The sequence below is a fragment of the Plectropomus leopardus genome, chromosome 3 (genome assembly GCF_026936395.1).
Source record: "Plectropomus leopardus strain MGB_pleo_1.0 chromosome 3, ASM2693639v1, whole genome shotgun sequence".
Taxonomy (NCBI): Eukaryota; Metazoa; Chordata; class Actinopteri; order Perciformes; family Serranidae; genus Plectropomus; species Plectropomus leopardus.
The window spans coordinates 29,187,313-29,208,519 of NC_142178.1; the positions used below are offsets into that span (position 1 = coordinate 29,187,313).

The following is a 21,207-nucleotide window of genomic DNA, read 5'->3' on the forward strand; positions in this document are numbered from 1 at the left end:
ACCTTTTTCTCTGATAACTTAAGATCTAAAAGTATTTCACTGATTTAAGGAGAGTCCTCACATAAAACCGTCTATGCAGTAGGAAGAAATTGGTGCTACATGAACAGAGAAATAGAGATACAGGAAGGTAGAAAATCAACTACCACAATGCAATACACCACAGCAGACCAATAAATGCTCCGGGGTGAAGTAGTGGCACTTGTCCATTGGACGCAATAAAAAAAACAATACATCTCATATTACAGTTAGTTAAAATATCTTTCTGAAAACATTTTGGGAGAGAAATAGAATGCAGTAACAGAATCTTGGTTTATATTTTATCGGTGGTGTTTGATCTCCAATTTTTCGGCTACTGTTTTCACTGGGCAGGAAGTCATATGAAGACCACTTCCTCTGAACAAACTCACTATTATAGCTAAACAGGGCATAAAAATATGTTACTGAAAACAATTTAGACAAGAAATAGGCAGTGCAGTGACATTATCTTGATTTATATTCGATTTCTGCTGCCTAGTTTTACCCTTTAGAGTTTGAGAGAGACAGAGAGGGGCAGGTAACTCTCTTGGTCTACATCTTTATTCTTTGTCTCCACTGTAGCGGTGGGTGGGGGGACATTATGAAAATGTGGAAGTACAGCCAGTAATTCATTTTTTGAATAATTTAGTGTATTTATTAATAATAATTTTGATTAATGAATGTAATAACTTTTAAGACTTTTTAAGGATCTGTGGGAAACCTGTTATTTTCAGCTGAATATACACTAAAGAAAACTTACTTCTCATCTTATATTCCTGTTCTGCTGATATATCTCCCGAAATCCTACACACTGATTATTGAAGTATTTCCATGGTAGGAGCCACAGGTGATACACACAAGCTCAAGTGGACGTCTTCAGCAGCGCGTTAGCCTGTGTAAGAGCCTGTAATGAGGGCCATCCACATATCACTGTTAAATCTTCCATGGCGCAGTTTCTATTAGACGCCAGACAAATGATGGTAGGAAAAGGAAAAGGAAAGGTCAGCCGATTCTCTGGCTCATTGATTGTCTGATTTCATACCTAAGTTGCCTTCGTGTCCCCTTGTCTGACTTTATGATCTTAAGTATCGTTTGCCACATGTCAGGAGCTGGTGCTGACAGCTGCTGATCACCAAGGTCATCTGCAGTTACAAATGTACGCATACACAAGCGGCAGAAACACGTGTACGACGCTCCAAAAACCCACTGTAATTGTTCCACTGAAGTAATATACAGCACTGCACAGTCTGTCCTCCCCGCTCTCTACTTGGCTCAATCGTTCCTACTCAGTCGTCTCAGTCTCCTGCACAGTTCAAGTTCAGTTCTCGCCCGGGGGGGCTCAAGCACTTACCTAGCGGAGCAATCTCACTTTTCTCTGCAGTTTTTCACTCCTATTTCTTCTCTATGTTCTGCTCATCGGCCAACCTTTCACTCCTTCTTCATACTGCCTCATCTTGGACTCCACCATGTTCAGCTCTGTCGCTTCTCTGCCTGCAGGAAGAAATACATGGCGGTCAAAGAAATGGTGCTCAGAAACACATACGCGCAATGTTTTTTGCCTTTTGGCAATCTCAACATTATCTTTACAAGTAGTGTACATTCTTTATGCTGTAGCAGTACTGCATGATGGGAGCATGAGAACATTTTCAGCATTAGCTTTAAGAGCAGTGGTGATCCATAAAGGGTTAATAGACTCTTTTATAGTACATCCCCAATTCCAAAAAAGCTGGGTGTAAAACGTAAATAAAAACAAAATGTGATTTGCAAATCTTTTTTGACAAATGTTAAATAAAATGCAGTGCAAAGACAAGATATGTGATGTTAAAACTGATTAATGTTACATATTTTTTGTAAATATATACACTCATTCTGAGTTTGACTGAGCAACTGAAATCAAGCAAGAATAGGAAGGAATTTCACTTTCAAAACCACAGCAATTTGTGTCTTTAGTTCCCAAACACTTACTTAGTGTTGTTACAGAAAGGTGATGTAAACATGCCTCTGTCCCAGACTTTTTTGGAATATGGTGGAGGCATCAAATTCAGAACAAGAATATATTTACAAAACAAACAAACAACAATAACAACAACAAAAAAGTAAGTTTATCAGTTTTAACATCAGATATCTTGTCTCTGTACTGTTTTCAGCCCTTTGAAACCCGAGCTAATTGGTTTGGTTTCTTTAAAAAAAATAAAGTGGAGTAAAAAGGGCATTGACCAACTTTGCAAGAAGAAACGTCCCACAAACTGTGACAAATTGGTAAAAGGTGACGGGAAAATGACCTGAAATTTTTTTTTTTTTTTTTTTTACAAAGAGGGGATTACTATTAGAACATGATCTAAATAAATAAATAAATAAATAAATAAGGGAAAATGTCCAGAGAATGATATTTATAATTAAAATGATAAATTTTAAATTATATTGCAGAGCAAAAACATATACATATACACACACACACATATATAATTTTCTCCACTTTTACCAGGTCATTCTATTGTTTGTTTTTGTTTTATAACTTTTAATTTTCCTTTTTTTTTTTTTTTTTTGTTTTTACTTATTTTCATATGATTTTCTGTAACCATCTACTACTTTCTTGTTAATTTTTGAGCCATGTCTTGTTAAGTTGCCAGTTGCTTTTCCCATGTTTTTGGAAGAAATCAAACCAATTTGCTCAGGTTCCAAAGGGTTAATTGAACACAGGTTTAAGTCCTAACTTTTATGGAATAAGGTTGCATATGTGTGATTAACATGACAGCATAGTGTTGAGAAAGTGCCGGGGAACAAAATTACTGAATACATATTTGTATCTTGCAAATCTGAATTTAAATGCAAGGTTGGAATATGCATAAGTGGCAGAGTTCAGCAGGTTAATATGAATGTAGTAACTGTAAGCCTCAGGCATTACCAAACGGCAGACCACAGCCTGGATCCAAATCGAATTACGGCTGTATTTGGACACATTACCAAATTAAATTAATGAAAATAAACTATAATCATCACTGAGTTTTTTTCATCGCTGCAGCTGTAGACTCTGTCTGCGACTAGCACTACAAACCTTGACCATGTTTGGATCGACTTACAGCTGTGAATCAGATTTCACCACCGTGAACATTATTAAAGCAAAGCAAGCTTTCGTTCCGGCCTCAATAGTGGGCACCACACGCGTGCATGAGAATAAATCTTGTCTTGAATGGAGTTAGTGGCAAACTACTAGCAGGGAAGTTACAGGCTCATTTCTCTCTCTGAAAAAAAAGGAGAAAGAAATGAAAAAATAAACCAAGAGAAAAGCGGCTGCTCAAATCTTCATTTTACAGTTTCTCTAAGAGAGGCACTTTTTAAATTTTTTTCAGAAGATTCTGTCATGTTGTCTCTTATTTGAAATGCAGCCCTAAAGTTTGCTGTGCTAAGACTAATTTTAGTCATGGTAAATATAGCCATTAGTTTCCCATACAAATTGAATGTGTTAATGTTAATGTGTTATTGAACGTGTCTTATATAACACGTATCTTACTTTAAAAATGGACAAATATGGGTGAAATGATATAGAAATGCATGTTGTTTTTTTTATTTGATAGATGTAGGGGTAGCCTATGAGATGCAATTTAAAGATAACGAGTTTCTGACCTTAGCAGGGGAGGGAATTTCAGTAACTGAACCTCTTTAAATTGATCCCAGCTATATGGTTAATGTTTGTTTATGGCAGATTATCCCCAGCAGTTTAAATGCTATTAGTTTATAGCTTTTTACTGTGACATGTAGATACTCGTGTGTTTTTAGACTGTGTAAAAGTACAGCAAACGTTTCTAAAGGACAGAGTTAGTTAACAAAGTTTAACCGATTGGCCTGTGTAGACTCTCAAGAAGCATTTAAAGATGTATTATGACAGAGTGTGAAATAGACCTGTGTGGAGCATATAGAGTTTTAGTCAAACAGAAATTAAAATATACATTAAATAATATAAATGACATGTATTGTTCTATATTTGATTTATTGATTTGATTTATCATTGATTTGTAGTGTCTGGAATATTTTCTGTAATGTATTTGAAGTAAAGTCTGCGTTTGAAGTAAAGTGTCGAGTCTTGGGAAGCAAGTAGCAAGATTGGCCCCCGATGCAGACAACAGATGAGCAGCAGCAGGACAAATAAAAAGGTTTAAAAAGCAAAAAAAAAAAAAAAAGAAAAGCTCACAGTTTCTAAAATTAGGCAGATGAAAGCAGGAAAGCACGGGAAAACAGGTAACAGAACTAAACCTGAAGACAAACTGAAAAACAACAAAGGAACCAGAAAGTACAGAACATTAATTGGGGGAGTGAGAACAGGCGAGTAGACTGCAGAACTAGTGACAGACAGGTGAAACTCATCAGCGTGAGGCAGAGAAGCAAAAATGATGAGAAAACACAAGTGCAGGAAGTGATCTGAAATGAGAGAGTTGAATAACAAAATAAAACAAGAAACAATAAGCATGAATGAATAACAGAAGAATCAAACAAAGGGGAAAAATGACCTTAGGAGGAGATCAGGGCAGATGCACATAGACTTCTAGTGTAAATAATAATGTGATCAGCATTATTGATTATTGCCATGTCTGTTTACACTTGTTAAAAATGTGTAGCACCAGTCTGGATCCAGCGATTCATTCTGAGCTTATTTTTTATGCTATTTTGAATAGTTTGCATATAAATAAAGACAGCCTGTTATGTCTGTATGCTGAGCGTATAGCAGTGGCTGTCTCCCTTTTAATTATAGCTCTGTTGATGGTCTGCTATTCTGAATTCCTTTTTATTATATGGGACATTGTTAAAGGGGCATTTCGTCTCTAATGATGTGGTCGTCCGCTAAGTGCTGGCAGTCTCTGTGGTCCATTGAAATTATAACCCCACTGGAGCCATTAGTATTGGCAGGGGGATTGTCAGTGTCTTGCAAAAAGAGCCAGTCTCACAGTGCATGCATGTTTCCCTATGCACTGTAAGGATCACTGTAGTGACTTTCTTAGCTGACTGCTGGCTTGTGTTTGATGTCACGTCAATGTACTGAAAGATAGTTTGCTTCTTTTCTGGCAAATAAAAACATGTGGTGTTACATGTTTTGTTACAGTGGGTGTTTATGTGCAGTTGAAGCGAGCAGGTAAAACACATAGCTGCTCTAATGTTTACTGTCAGCTGTTACATAGGCAGCAATTTACAGTTTATTTCGGGCCGTATAAAACTACAGATTACAGAAACACCCGGTAATCAATGATCCTCTATTTCACATCGGCACTGTTTGTTCTAATCCACATGAGCTTGCACTCTGCTGTGAAATGTCCATGTACATCAACATCTTCATATACGAGCTAAATTTTGTGAGATTTCAGTGAACCCTTTTCACCCTGTTTTGATCAACAGCATGGACTCTGTGCATTTTGCGCCCCAGCACCAAGTACATCAGCACCTTGAGGGATGACAGGCTGAAGTGAGCTGCCAGCAGTTTCCCTATAGAAAGGCGATGGTATAGCACTATCATTATTTCCAGCACTCGAGTTTAGTTCGAGAACAGTCAGTCACCGAGTGGTGGCAACTTCTCAATTCCTAACTTTCTGAATATCACCTGATGATGCTCAACTACGGTTCGCTACTCTCTCACTGCTAAAGCACATGTAGAGCCACACCAGTGCAGACGGCATGTGTTGTCCTGGCGATACATCTGCTGCACAGTTGCCAGGAGATGATGTCGGCATTGTATGTTTCTGCAAACCATGGATACGTTAAGTTTGTATATTTCATACAGGTCTTATCACGATTCTAAAGTAACGCAGTATATGAGCTGACATTCACCCAGACATCCACCATGGTGGACGGCATGTCACCCATAGACCACTGTTTGAGACCAACAAACAAAACCAGTTGTTTATTAGAAAATCATTGCAACATTTTCAACACCTTTTTAATCACCAACCATGGTTTTTTTTTCAAATGTGGGTGTTTTTAAGTGACCCCTTGTTTTGTTTCCAGCAGCCTTTTAGTCAACAGATGTGTTTTTAAGCAACCTATCACTTTGTGTGGGTTTCAAGCCAACAAATGTGAAAGTTTTTCAGTTTAAGTGCCTACAAACATACTTGTTTTTGAGCAGCCTGCCGAGATAGTGACACTAAAGGTGTCTGTTTTTTTACAAAGCCATCACTGCATTTTCTGCAGAAATAGTGGTACAAGAAGTGATTGCTTCTTACGGAGACATTGCTTTTCCAGCTAGGTATGTGCCACTGAAAAATCAGTATTTTGAATCAAAACATGATCTTTTCCTTACCATAACTCAGATTTTGTGCCTAAAGCTATCCGTAGCTTAACCACAGAGTTGCTGAAACATTAAGAAACAAAGTTACCACACACACACTACATAATAACGTACAAATCAAACATATCTGTGCTTCTGTAACAGAAACGTACTATATCAACATTTATTCTGACATTTGGGTTGACATTTGGCACTGCTGCATTTCAGTGGAAGTTGTGTGGAGGTGATTTGAACCTGCCTTAATGCTTTTATTGCTGTATCAGGGTGAGGGTTTCTGAAGCAACTTCACCTACTTCCAAGGTGCATGAAGAGGTGAGATGAATCAAAGGCACCGAAACTCCAGCAACACTTGTATTATATAGAGGAACTTTATTAAAAGATCAACGCATTTCGGCTTGTGACCTTCATCAGGGTGTGGTGTTGCTGGAGTTTCTATGCCTTTGCTTTTCTTGTTGAACAGATCAGATAAAAGAGAAAGCCTTCATACAACCTGCAGTACCAGCATGGATCACATCATTGCCACTCACATAAAAACTTCATTTTGCATCCATAGTGAATCAAAAGATAATGTCCAAATGGTGAGTGTCATTATAATGACGCCGGGGGCTTCTGCCCAATCGTCAAAATATCATGAGTAGGGATGAGATGCCTCTGCTCAGGGACTGTACAGAACAGTTTGGTCCAAAAACACCCACAGAGATCCACTCCACATTGGAGCTCTTCATGTGGGTTGAAGATCTCGCACTAAAAATACATCAATGCCACCCAATTTATGAAAACCGTGCAATTACTCTGTAAAGGTGCTTTCCCTCTATTCTCTTTCCATTTTCTTATCTAAAGTGAAAACATAACTACAACTACAATTTCGGATGATAGCATTGTTCTGTAATTACTGTTCCTCATTCCCTATATTAGTATCCATAAAGTGCCGCAAGCTAAGAGTCAAAAAGGATGGTAGAGAATGAATAAAATAATTATCACAATAATGTGTGAAGGACACTGATAAAAACGTGAACCATTTACAGACTTTGATGGATATGTTTTTAGAAATGCAACAAGCGTCTCTGCAATACAAACTTGTAACGCAGCGAGTTCATTAAATCAGTCGTACAACCTGTTCATTTAACTTTGCAGCACAACAAATTGTTTTTTCAACATTTTTTTTTCCTCCTGTTTGTTTTTCAATTATTGTGGAAATTAGTGTCACGACTGCTGCCGGCGGCCCCGGCTACACAATACAACAATGGAGCTGAAAGGGAAAGGAAAATGTCTCTGTGAGTCTAAAAGTGCTATTTAATCTAATTCCTTCTTTGGCCATGACAGGCATTTATTTACAACTGTGTGCCATTTAATGTCAGGCTCCAAATTCTGTTTGTCCCGGTTTGTAGATAAAGGCTTCAATCTGTGTCAATCATTTTATAATCCCAATGAGCAAACATCAAGAGCACTGCTTTCCATTTGACATTGTATTACTAATATGACCACATCAAAAGGGCCAACAAAGCATATAATAGGGTATTAATTAGCAGCATTACGAATGAATTTCAAAAAAACAGATTCTTCAATTTTGGCTTACTGGAGGTCTAAACGGTGCTTACTTTATATTAGTTTGCCTGGATGCAAACTTGTTTAGCTAAAGCGTCGCCAATAGTACCAGGGGGCCACATTTAATTAAGCCTGGTAATAAATTATCAAATAATTCAGCTCAGAATGTCTTCACCTCTGGGCATGGGTAGGCTTTATATTCAACATGCGTTTAACGGTATCTGAGACTAACTCCAGATCCCTCACACTGTTCTGCACACCTGCAGTACTCTGACAAAATCCCTTTAAACATAGTAAGGCAACTTTTTTTTCACACTCAGCTCTCTTAATGACAACTGTGCGATCACCTACGGCGTCACAGAGAAAAAAATGCTAATGACTTTTTGAATTTGCCTGGCATTCATATGAATGTTTTTTTTTTTAAAAAGATCCCAAATGTGGGTTGCAAACCACCATAATTCTTTATGGTTGAGCTCTTAATTAGGCGATGGTGGTGGAGGTGGTGGTGGCGGTGGAGGGGGGCCTAATTATTCATTTAAGTGAACTGGCCCGAACTCACAACTAGTCTGTGAGGGAGAAATGATTTATGGGAGCCCTGAAAAGCCCTCTGCGGGATGGGCAATGGAGGCGAATGGAGAGGAAAGGCTGCTGGACATGGTGGCAGTGGTACTGTGAGGACAACAGAAGGCGAGGACAGACACACAGAGAGGAAGAGAAAAAAAGGCCCTTTGGGGCTGATGGGAAATACTGCTGCCTTAACATGCACCGCAGGACTACATCCAAACGGGTCTGCTGAGCCGCAAGCAGCATTTCTGTGCCAGTGGTCAGAGAAACCGGAAAAACAAAAAAGATAAAGTGAAGAGATAGAAGGAGAGAAAAGGGAGGGGTGGAGAGAGGTGGGACAGAGAGAGACAAAGAAGTGGAAAACATACAGGACTACAAGAGAAATAAAAATAAAGGTCAAAAAGACAGAAAACAAAAAAACATGTGTCTGTGTGACAGTGTGAGAGATGCTTTGACTGAAAAAAAAGTAGTAGGGTGGAGGAATGATAAAACAGGAGGGGCACAGAGACAGATATGAAAGTCAGTGAAGACCTTGAGCTTTTTGTTCCTCCCTCTGATGGTACTCTGGCACAGCTGGAGCTGTGCTCGGCCGCCTCTGGAATCTTGCAGCCGCACCAAAAATGTGCCTCGGCTCCACACACGCTTTCTCGAGTGGGAGGGCTGCAGAGAGAGAGAGAGAGCGAGAGATAAAACGAGTGAGTGAGCTGACAGTATCGAGCAGTCTTTTCAAAAACATGCCGCACAACATGCTGGCTGCTTTATTACCAGCTACAGGCTCTCACATTTACCCCATCCCTGTAGATCTGAGTAAAGATGTTTTATCGAGACAGACAGGGCTCGAGAGTTGCAGGCGTCAAGCAGACAAGAGCAGCCTTCTTATTTCTAGCTGGTAACCAAAGATGTTGCTAAAATGATGGCAGTTCTATCACGTGCAGCTAGCTTTTTAAGCTAATGTTAGCTCTATGACCTGGTTGAAATTGCTGCATGTATGAATTACTTAATGGGCCTAGCAGGCACAGCACAGGCACCCAAATTTTCAGGGGCCTCCCCTGGCCTTCACCTGCAACATGTTACTCAAATGAACATATACCCATCAGGAAGAAACTCAAAAAGATCACAAAGAGATGCACTGAAACTGCAAAGAGACACAGCTACACAAATTGTCAACCATAAAGACAGAAAGACAGAAATACAGAAAGAAAGGCAGACAGACAGGCTGAATGACTTTGTTGTCCACCTCAGCAGAAATTTGTCTTTGGCTAGGCTGAAACACAGCAAAGGTACATACAAACACAAATCATAATACACGATTAAAAACGCACAAATGTACAGTATAGAAGATATAACAGTGGAAACAGCCAGTGACACAAAACAGCCAAAAATGACACAATATTACCTCATAAGACTCAAAATTATCCCAAGAGAGTTAATTTAAGAGACCCAAACGACAACAGAAAGACGCAATACAACCACAAAGTCTGTGTATCTTGCTCCTATATTGGAGAGGTGGCGGGGCCCCTTGTACATCTGTGCCCAGGGGCCCCTATGTCTCATAATCCGCCTATGCCCAGCTGTCTTTTCAATAATTCCAGCTGAAAAAGAACCCTGCAAAAGGGTCATCAGTATAGATAGCTACATAGATAATATCATGCTAAAGATTGAGGCTGACACTGCATGTCCAAAACTCCTCACTCCCATGTCAATGATGCATGTAGAGGAAACACAAATAAAGAAATAGCGTCGCTCTGGTATTGCAGTGTAGAGCTAGCCCTGTGAGAATAGCAGCATTATGAGGAAAAATGTGAGATCATACTGTTATCGCGATATCATTTTACAGACTTTATATTTTCTAAAAAATATATTTGTTTTCACTTCCACATTACAAGAGAAAGACATATGCAGCGATGGACCTAGCACATTCTGTGCTTCTCCTGGCTTCCCCACACCCCCCCAAAAAAAATATTTTATTAATAGTGATAACTTGTAGTTGTTATTATCTTTTATATGCATTGTATTTATGACTATCAAGGATAAAAGCTAATGATAAATCATCAAAAATAACCAACTTAGCTATGGTGCTCTAGGTGACTGACTTTGTCCCTTAAAGGAACATCTATCAGTCAGCATAGGATGATAAAAATGTATAAACTTCCCCGAATCTTCCACACTGTAGGAAATATTACACATCAGATATGCTAGTAGTGAACATGCAGCTTTTAGACAAACCTGTAACCCACAAACTAATGTGGTTAGTCAATAATTTGCTCCATGGAATATGTGGATAAATGAAAAACTTACAGGATCCAATCTAATAAGAAAATGCGAACAACCATAGAGCAAATGTTTTACATAGTAACTGACGGACTAGTGTTTTCCCCAAAGTATCTCCTGAGTACATACATTGTTGAGTATAAGGCCCACTCATCCCTCTGACATCAGAATAAGAACAAAGTTTTTTGCCGGTATACCTTTTCATTTGCAATCCTGCCACCAAATTAGCATCAACTATTAAAATAAAACAATTTTAAGCTACAGACCAATTTGCAAAGACTATACTGCAGCAAAGAGCTGACCAAGAATTTTTTTATATTATAGCATTTTTTCTAGGGGAAGGTCTGACTCGCTCTCCTCTTTGTCTTTCCACCCAAAAACACTTTTTATAACGCACAGGATTTCTTTGTCGTCTTCAACCAAACAAGTTGCAGTCTCACACATTTTGGCAGAAACGTTGACATGTGCATTGAGACAATTTTGATTTAGGCTGTATCCAAAATCAACTAATCTGCTATTTAATTTGAGAATCTAGATTCTGAGTGTGTAGATGTACCCACTATATAGAGCCCTAAAAAATTCCACACTGGCACAAAAATATAATTAATAACTATAATAACTATAATATAATTAATAACGCCTGTCCATGACAGGCGTTGTTATGACTAGTCATGGCTGCTAAGCTATGATTGGACAGTCGCTGCTTGGAGAGAGATCTGTCAAACAGTCTATTAAACAGTGTCATGTGCTCGCTTACAATGTCAGACTTCCTCCTTCAAAGAATCACTAACAATTAAAACATATCTTTGCAGCCCATACGTGGAAAGGACAGCCCACTAAATTGAAGCAACAGTCTATTAAAAGTGTAATCAGGCACACTGTGGTGGGACTGCAGGCCTAGTTTGACCCCATCAAGTCTTAATGAGGTCCACTGAGTCGTTAACCCCCTCATTTAAATAACATGCATCAATATTAATAGGTTATTAATGACTCAAAGCAATTATGTGTACAGTGTACAGACAGTATCGGACAGAGAAAGAGAGAAAGACATCGCGACTTTTGAGAGGGTGCTAAATTAAGCATAATGTACATTACGTATATTTCCATAGCACTTACTCCATAAATAGAGCCATGTCATACTCACTTGTCTGATGATTTTTCTTTTCCTTTTTTTTAAAAGAGGTTGTTATGGTTCCTCAACACGCTCTCATCAAAATTCCCCAAATACCACACCTCTTTGTCAGTGGACTTAAACATCTAAATATGATGTTCTAGTTACCCTCCTGTATCTGTTGTTAAAGTTTTGGGACGGTGTCAATTAACTCTTGTTGTATCTTTTCAAAATACATCTCCGTTTTCACAGGAAATGTACAGTTTCTGCTCATTACATGCATACAGACTTCATCAAAATACTCTGACAACAAGGGTAAAACACCTTATTTTACGTTTCTTTCCTTGTGTAAAAAAAGTATGTGATTAAGTTTAGAAAAAAACAGCATCATGGGTTGCCACAGTATTCACGTGGGAAGCAAACAGCAGGCTCCTTGGTGAAAGACTGGGGTTGGCTGGACCCGTCTACTTCCCCTCCTGCCTGTCCTATAAGGACTTACAGCTCTGTACATTATGGTAATTTCTGGTGATGTTACAAAGTCCTGCTAACCAGTGTGTATCCCACTGCCACGAGGTGCCTCTTTGTGTTGGAGTCTGACACAGAGATTACTGACAGATCAGCAGTTTTTGATGATTTGGGAGTGAGAATGGCTGCAATCAGCCACAACAGGCAGCAATAAGCCTAATCTTGATAACTTGTGCTAACCACCCTGTTCTCATTCTGAAATCAACAAATACCACCACTTTGTCAGTGATTTTGACATAAGATACCAACGCCAAAGGCCACCTTTCCTGGCGGCATACGCCGGCAGGCATCGTCAATTTGTAATGCGGCCAGACGAAACCTATCTTAGTGTTATGATACATCACTGGTCTGCCAAATGGGACCTGGCACATCCGTTTGATATGCAGACGGGCACTGGTGCAATATAACAAAGTAAAAATACTTAATTGCAGTACTTAAGCATTTTCTTCAACTTAACCCTTTACAACCTGAGCCAAATGTATACTCTTACTCTCCACTACATTTCCCCTAAATATCTTGGTTACGTACTGCATAATAGAAGGAAGTGAGGAAGGGAGGATGGGCCAGACATACAAATGAATAAATGGAAGGAAAGGAAAACTGGATTTTGTTTTTTTAACACTTTAAGTTGTAAAAAAAAAAACAGTTTACCTTTAAGTATAATGTACCCTGCATTTTTAAATTGTTGTATGCTATGAAGAAATAAACTTTGTAATTCTCAAAATTCTGACAGCTTTCTTTTTATTAAAAACATTTAGAATGTAGTACTTGCACTTTTACTTTCTTACTTAATTACATTAAATCTAATACAATTACTTTTAATACTTACAGTAAGTACAGAAAATATGAAGACTTTTTCTCAAGTAATATTCTGATAGGTGACTTTACCTTCTTAACTTCAAAGTCATTTTCTGATAAGATATCTGTATTTTTACTCATGTATGGCTTGCAGGTACTCCATCAACCACTGCGGACGGGAGGGTTCAATTGATAATGCCACCAGACGAAACTTGTCTCGGTTGTATGATACGCTGCTGGACAGCATCAGGTTGAACACTGCTGGTAACAACCTTATATAAGAAGCTGGGAGATCTATATAGTGCAGGTTGTTGGGAGGGCCCAACATACCCCAGACTTTCATCCAGGAGCCTGGTGTTTGCTTCCTGTGTGACTGTAGAGACAAACCTTGATGTTTTTTTCTTGAACCTACCAACCTGCTTTGTTGCCTAACCAAGTGCTTTTGTTGACGTCCCAGCGTTAGTTGCAGCATCTTGGAACATCAACAGCAGATCCATGAGGAGAGTGTAATATGTAGGAAAGTCCACGAAAGTCCACTGACAAAGCAACTTAGGATGAGAATGTGTTGTATTAACTAATCGTGTTTAAGCAGCAGGAAAACAATCCATGTGAGGAGGCAGAACGCATTGGCTGAAATGCAACGCAGAACCCTTTGGCAATCGTCTGACTATGATTTAGCTTTATCTTTGCTTTTCTAAAATCTATCTGCATTAATATGCAAATATCTCTTTATAAAGATTAGTCAAATTGACTGGCAAACAAAAAAGGAAGACAAGATATCTGCTGGCTACACCAGTGTGTTTCAGATATTAAGAGAAAAGACTGTTTAGTTTGAGAAATCCTCTTTGCTAGGGAGCGTCTGGGTTGATAGCATTTTAGCTCATGTTTAATTATCCTCCTCAATGACTCAGGCCAAGTCTCACTGTCCTTGGGTTCTTTTTGGGCTGGGTCTCTTCATTTAAAAAAGTACTTATGAATAAAAGTTTTCGGTCTGTTTTCCACAGGTCTCTTTCAGACCTTTAAAGACCTTTATTCATGTGTTTTGAATTGCTGGGAGGCTTTCAATGTGAGGCATCTTTGCAGGAAGTGCTGAGTTTCATTGACATTCTCTCAATACAAATAGAAAAATGGCAAAGCTTAAGAAACTGCAAATAAATATTATTGAAAACAGTATGTCTCTTCAAATGATTTGAACTCAGAATTCAGAGTTGCAGATTAGTAAGTAAAACAGGACTGTGTTTTCACACTAATGGAATTTGTGCTTAGTTTCTTTTAAACTATATCCTGACAGTTCCTTTATCCTGACAGTAGTACATAAGACACAATCTGTGAAGAACAGTTATATTCCTCCAGCTCCCTCTGGTGCTCCTAATGGCATTTTAAAGAATAAACCATGCCTGAAAGAAAACTACCAATCAGAGCTGGGTGGAGTCTCTAACTCAATCACTACTAATGCACACACAGTGCTGGTAACAAGAGTGACCACGGCAAAGATAAGTAAAAAAAAGGAAGACTGACGGCGAAGAGCAAGCTAAAAAGGAGTCGATCTAAGCCTAAGATAAAATGAGTAAATATAGGAGTGGCTTTGTCGAGATGGAGAAAGCAACAGGACCTAAAGAGGTTTCAAAACCAAAGCTTAAGTAGCGCAAAATAAACTGAGCAATAATAGATACTGCTTTAGAGTCTCCTTCTGGATCTGATTGGTTGTTTATGTTTCCGTGGAATCTTGCAGATGCCATTAGAAGCACTAGAAGGAGCCAGAGGAACCTGTTTTTTTTTTATTTTTCACAGATTATCCGTCTCATGTGCTACTGTCAGGATCAATCTGATCTCATTCCCAAATTGTCAAATACCGATGCTTGCGCAGTAGTTGTAACTGTCACATACTGATGCACCATTTGGTGGCAGTATGAGATGCACCTCGTTACAGCATTTTTTGATGTTTTGAGAAACTGTGATAAGACAAAGAGTGAAAAACGTCAGAAAAAGACAGGTGTGAGAAAGGTGGATACAAATTCTGGACTTTGACCCGGGAGCCCGCTGTTAGAGTCCTATGTGAAACCAAAAGTAGGCACAATGTTTGAATAAAGATATAGTGTGCATAGAGATGCATGTGACATGATATTATGTTAGATGAGCAACAAACAAACTTATTTAAGCCAAACCATGATATTTTTTAAACCTAACTCCACACTATTATTGCGTGAACCTCATGAGGTGAACCTAAAAATTAAGTATTGTACCTACATTTTAAGTTTATTTTGAAAAGACTGTATGCATTGAATGAGTGGAAACTCTACATTACCTGTGAAAACAATTCATGTAACAAGCTTAAAATTACACACCATCCCTGAACATCCAAAACTGATGGTAGAGGGGTACCTAAGGTTTCCTAGTTTGGCATGTAGGGCCAATGATCAAGTGTGGGTATTTGGGAGTGAGAATGTGGATGTAGTGACAGTTTAGAGTGAGTCAGAGTAAGTGTTACATCAAATTAAAATCATCCTATTATAATATGATAAAATATAAAGATATAAAGCAGCAACTAATATCAGCCTGTTTCATTTACAGGTCTGGCTCTCTCTGCAGTTGAGGTAAATGGACCCTGCTACGATAAGAGAATTTACTTTATCTGCTGACTGCATTTGTGACAGCGTACCACTGGATAGACGGTGACCATGAGGTGAGGGATGTTCACTTCGTGCAAACTCATATACTCATGACTGGGGGGCAAACAGCAGTAAGCCCATTCATATGCAGCACCTTCACAGAAATGTGAAGCTGCAGTGAAAATAGCCTGTCTCTAAGTTGTGTATTTGTGCAAGTTTGCATCTCCACAACACAGAGGTGAATGACAGAGTTGCTCGGTTCAGATCAGTCTAAGCCAGGAAGGTTCACAGGGGGGTGAAACACTCCACAGAGGGAGAAAGTTGCAAAAGCTGAAAAGCTGGTCCTAAGCAAAGGCTTAATCCTTTTATGTGAGGCCGTTTTTTTATGTTGTGAGTGACAGATGCATGTGTGAACACCTACTGTAAGCAAATGTTTATTTACAGGTTTCAAATCTGCAGCATCAAAGCTTCAAGATTTGAATGCAGCAGCACGTTTCTCAGTCCAAGAGAATAAATCTAAGTCTGATTTTTTTTCATTTGTACTTTCAGTAAAGTGTAGGAGTAACCTTTAAGGGCAGCTCTCAAGTGATCACATGATTAATTACATGTGCGCTCAGAGCAGGAATCAGGCGCAGCAGCTAACTTACATTTTCTACAATGATACAAATGCATGTGTGATTTTTTTTATTTTCTAAAGTTAAAGAGTTTAACTGTGAGGTCTGTAACATCTCCACCATTGGCCGAAAAGGAAAAAGCAAACTAGTGAATTGAAGAAAAGTCTGTTGCAGGAAGTCAGACAAATATATATAATATCATTATTTTAGTATCAAGGGCAGACATATAATGCATGGAAATTGTAGATTTTCAAGGAACCTACTAAAAGAAGAACAGTCACAACTGATGGAGCAGAAACTGAGATATCCTGACCAGTGAAAAACACGTCCTACACTTCCCATAATTCAACTGCCTGCCCAGTTAATGTCTCATATAAAGCAACATCAAACAGTTTTTACTAAGTAGAACTTGCAGCGATGATTAAACTAATCATCCTCATCAACTAAAACCAACGGAGTGCCCCTCAGCTGTTTGATAAATACAGACCCAAGTAAGTAATTAAAATAAAGCTAATTTGGATCTTTAATGGTGGGAGTGATGTGAACTCCCAATAAGAAGCATCTTAAACCTGCATTCTGAATCAAAATCAGCACCTTGTAGTTTGCATTAAGCATGCATTAAGAACCCTCAAGAGATAACCATAGACTGTAATAATAATGGAATTAGCCACCGTGATGCCATCTCTTGGTTTGTAGACTTTCATCTTAAAGCCTCGAGTTTGGCATTTGGCCATTGCCATCTTGAATTTTTGGAGCCAGAATAGATAAGAAGGAGAGGGTGAATAAAATAATGAAACTAGCTGTTAACCTTTAGTGAGAAAGTGGCTTAAAACCATTTAAACAAAACGTACTTACTGTAAACTGAACATCTGCTTCCTTAGAACATTGATTTTCAATTTATGGACAGAATGCCAGGTGACTCACTGACCATTTTTAATACATAACGAAAATAAATTGATTCAGACTTGGATTATTTTTTTGTACTTTGTATGTAAAAACTTTGCCAAAGTGCATTAAAAAACCCATCAAAATAGAGCCTATTTATCAGAAAAAAAAGTGCCATGAAAGACTCTCCTTTACTGCCCCTGTCTGATATTGAATGGCCCCTGGCCTCCTCTCACCTTACAGAGGTAGCCCTCAGGCAAAGCAATTTGAACATCAGTGCCTTCGAGTTTCTTTTAGAACAACCAAATGCTGAAGATTTTTTTTGGTGGCTAACATGTTACAATTAACTTTCATGCTCTGAAAATACACTAAATGCTGACAGTTAAAGCTAACTCTAGATATGAATCTGAGGTTATGCCATATTTATGGTACTTAACCAATGTTGTTGCCATGTTAATTTATCAACAGATTACACCCACATGTCACTAAAAAGCGGCCACAACTCTCATTAAGTTAAACCCTGATACCATTTAAATGAGTTATATAAAAAAAATCACACCATGCATTTGTCATGGATTGGGAAAACAGCAACAGAGGCCAAAACTAGTTTTTGAACTAGGCTGTAAAAATGTTTATTTCTGTTGTAAAGTTGGGCAGTTTAGCCTGAGGGTCAATGGAGATGGACTTGCTTTTGAAGCCAGCCTCAAGTGGCCATTTAAGGAACTGCAGTTTTTGGCACTATGCATCAGCTTCATTTTTAAGCCCCATGGGCTGCCACTGAGAGGTAACATAAGGCAACATTTTTTTTTTTTACAGAGTATAGGGAGGAATGCATTTTTAATGTAATAAGCAAAAGATGGCCCGCGCATGTTAGATAGCAGCTTGGTGTTGAGGATAAGAGGACTGAGGCAGTCTTTGAATGTGCCATGAAAGCATAAATCTGTGCCTCCATGTGGTGTTTTTCCTCTGCTGTGTCCAGATGTTAATTGTCACAGTGAGCCACAATTACAACAATCAAAGCCCTTGTGTTGTAGCAGCCTTTTGCTGGACACATGAAAACAGTCAGTGTGTTTTCCACTTCAAAAGGAACAGTGTGGATCCTCAGCACATAAAAAAGGACATATGGTCCTTGCAGATTTAGTGTCAATTTTCAAAATGTATGTTTCCTGCTGAACAGAGAGAAAAAGCAGAGACCAACTGGTCTCTTTGCCATCATTATTTCTCCTTGCCGCTCGCCCTGTCTTGATTGAGTCCACATAGTGCATAGGAACAAATGACTGAGCCTTGCTGGCTGTGCCCCGAGCAACTGCAGGAAAATGTTTTCAAAATCCACTCATTTATCTCAGCTCACATGCCCGCTGGACATGAATTGAGAGGGTTTCATAAGGGAAGATCACAACAAGGGACAAAGGAGTGGCACCTGAAATACCACGGAAATGTTTTTAAAGGACTGCTAACAGACAGCATACCATACCTCCCTTGTGAAACAACATTAATGTGACCATGTAGACTGCCAAGCCATGCTGTGTGAGCGATTGGCTAGACGGGGGTGCTGAGGCAATTTGCCAGCTAAGTGACAGTGATCAATATGCATGTTATCAAGTCAAGTGTCCACTGTAGAAATGGCATTGTTATCTTCCCGGGAAGAACAATATTCTCCAAGCAGTTATTCTGGGCACAATGACTTGCTCTTTATTGGAGGCTCATGAAAATCTAAGCTGTCATACTGTCAAAAGGAAGCCAGCTTTTACTAATATATTTCAAAACTGACTGATTGCAATTCTGGTGCTGCAAGAGAGAAGGGAAAAAAAAGTGCAACCAAGAAAATTAAACCAGCGCCAGTATACTGACTGCCACTTTGCAAGAGAAGAAAGAGCAAATGAAAAAAAGGAGACAAATTTTTATGGCTGCATTGTAAATTAGCGGGACACAAATAAATGCAATCTCAATATGAGAGAGGCAAAGACCACGGGCAGACCATGGGACCCTGATGGACCAAAGGGCCAACCAAAGCAATCACAATTATGGCTGTTTATAATCAGCATAATGCATCTGAATGCCACCGCACGCCCAGCAGGGGACTAGCGACATCTACAGGTTGCCATTTTGATTGATATTAACAGGATGGGCTCCCAGTAACCGTGGCAACGGTTGCATATCATGCACAATGCCCGGGTCCGCCTTTGTCCTTTAATAGCGGGCTAATGAGCGGCCCCGGCATCGGAGTCAGAGATGACAGAGACAGAAGGAGCGAGTGAGTGAGTCGTGTGAAACAAGAGAATCACAGGCGGGCAGGATGAGGACCATTACTGCAGACTGAAATCATCTCAATTCCACAACAGCGTTCAGCCTCAGAGTATCTTGGTAACAGTAGCTGTCACCCGCGCTCCCTCCTACAGTTCCATTATCTTTCTCGCAACATAAAAAAATTTCAATCACAGCTGTAACAGTCTGAACCTCTGGAACACAAACTTGGCCAGGCGGTAGCATGTGTGGGAGAGGAGCAGAGAAGCAAGGCTGCTAGAAATAATTTTATAGGATAGACAACTGTGCATTTAAAGCAGAGAGGAGGAAAGCAAATCAATTAGAGCAAGCTGAAAGAAAGAACTAATTTTAAATTTTTAATATGAGAGACATAGATTTTTACCCAAATGAAGGAGCAAAAGCTAACTAATATCCTCTGTGTAATTATCCTGTCCTACCCTGCATTAGCTCTGTTAATAATATTATACAGTGGACCAAAAGTAGTACAGTTTGAAACGCGAAACACGAATGTTTCTTAGTCTTTAAACAATAGATTGTACCACAACCCAAGTGATAACAAAACCAACAAATTACCATCATCTTATAGGGGAAATGAGAGCAGAAATTGTGTCTTTTGAAGCACTTTTAAAGGTATAGTTTAAATCTTTTGGAGTGGGGTTTTATTGAGCTGGTTCTCTTTCAAAGTCAGTAAATACTACCGCTTTGTCAGTGATTTTGGTGTCAGATAGTGTAGCAAAAAGCCACCTTTCATGTTCATATGATATGCCGCTAGGGGACATGATTTTTTAACAAAGCTGGACATAATGTTATGATACACCACTAGACAGCAACAATTTAAAATCCTGCCGGTAAAGCTGTAATATAGGCAGCACAAAGGTCCCTGGAGGGTGGAAGGGATTGGTGGTGGAATCAAACGCTGGACTTTCACCTGGGAGTTCAGCGTGTGCTTCCCATATGAATGTAGAGTCAAACCATGTTGTTTTTTATTGAACCTAACCATGTGCTTTTGTGGGCGTCTCGGCATTGGCTGCGGCACTCTGAAACATGAACAGCAGACGCAGGAGGATACCTGGAGCGTATTAAATAGGCAGGCAGTCCACTGACAAAGCGGCATAATGTGATGACTTTGGATGAGAACATGTTTTTATATCCAGTGGTTATCCATTTGTTAGTCTGTATCCTTTTTGCTGTTTTACAAACAGTATATGTCTGTCAGCACGCCTCCAGTTTGCAGAAGGGAATAACACAACAGAAAGTAAGCAATTTACTTTTTTGACAGGAATTTTGCAACAGATGTTAAGGGCTTCAGTTCCCCACTTATGTGCCGGTCAAAGCCACCAGTCTCCACTGACAAAATCTGTAATGTAGTAAATAAGGGAGCTGCCACGTACCGCTGCTTTGATCAGTTAGTTATTGTTTTTTTGTGACTTTGTTTACTCTAACTTTTTAAAACGCCAAAGTTACACAACAACAACAACTAAATAATAGATTTGTACAGCGGTAGAAGGGCAGCTCTTTCGTTTTGCAAGTTAAATCACTGTTTTTCTCTATGGAATCTGGCTTTGAAGAGAAGAGTATAACCAGCTTCATTTCCCCAGCAGAAATCATGTCTGACGGTGATTAAAATATTCTCCATGTAGCGTACGCTTACACTGATATTGATGATATATTTTTGTTTATTTTCTTGGAGACTATAAAACCTTTTGTTGAGGCCTCCAGCCGAGCAGTTGCAGG

At 39.1% G+C, this 21,207-nt stretch overlaps 1 long non-coding RNA gene across 2 annotated transcripts in view; it reads right to left on the minus strand.

Moving 5' to 3' along the window:
• Positions 1–953: 953 nt before the first annotated feature.
• The window catches only part of LOC148190018 (uncharacterized), a 132,902-nt gene continuing 112,648 nt past the window's right edge, over positions 954–21,207 (minus strand). For both annotated transcript variants that reach the window (XR_015776295.1, XR_015776296.1), the window contains 2 exons: positions 8,927–9,055; positions 954–1,506 (listed from right to left, as the gene is read on the minus strand). This is a non-coding gene — a long non-coding RNA (uncharacterized LOC148190018). The remainder of the gene's footprint in view (positions 1,507–8,926; positions 9,056–21,207) is intronic.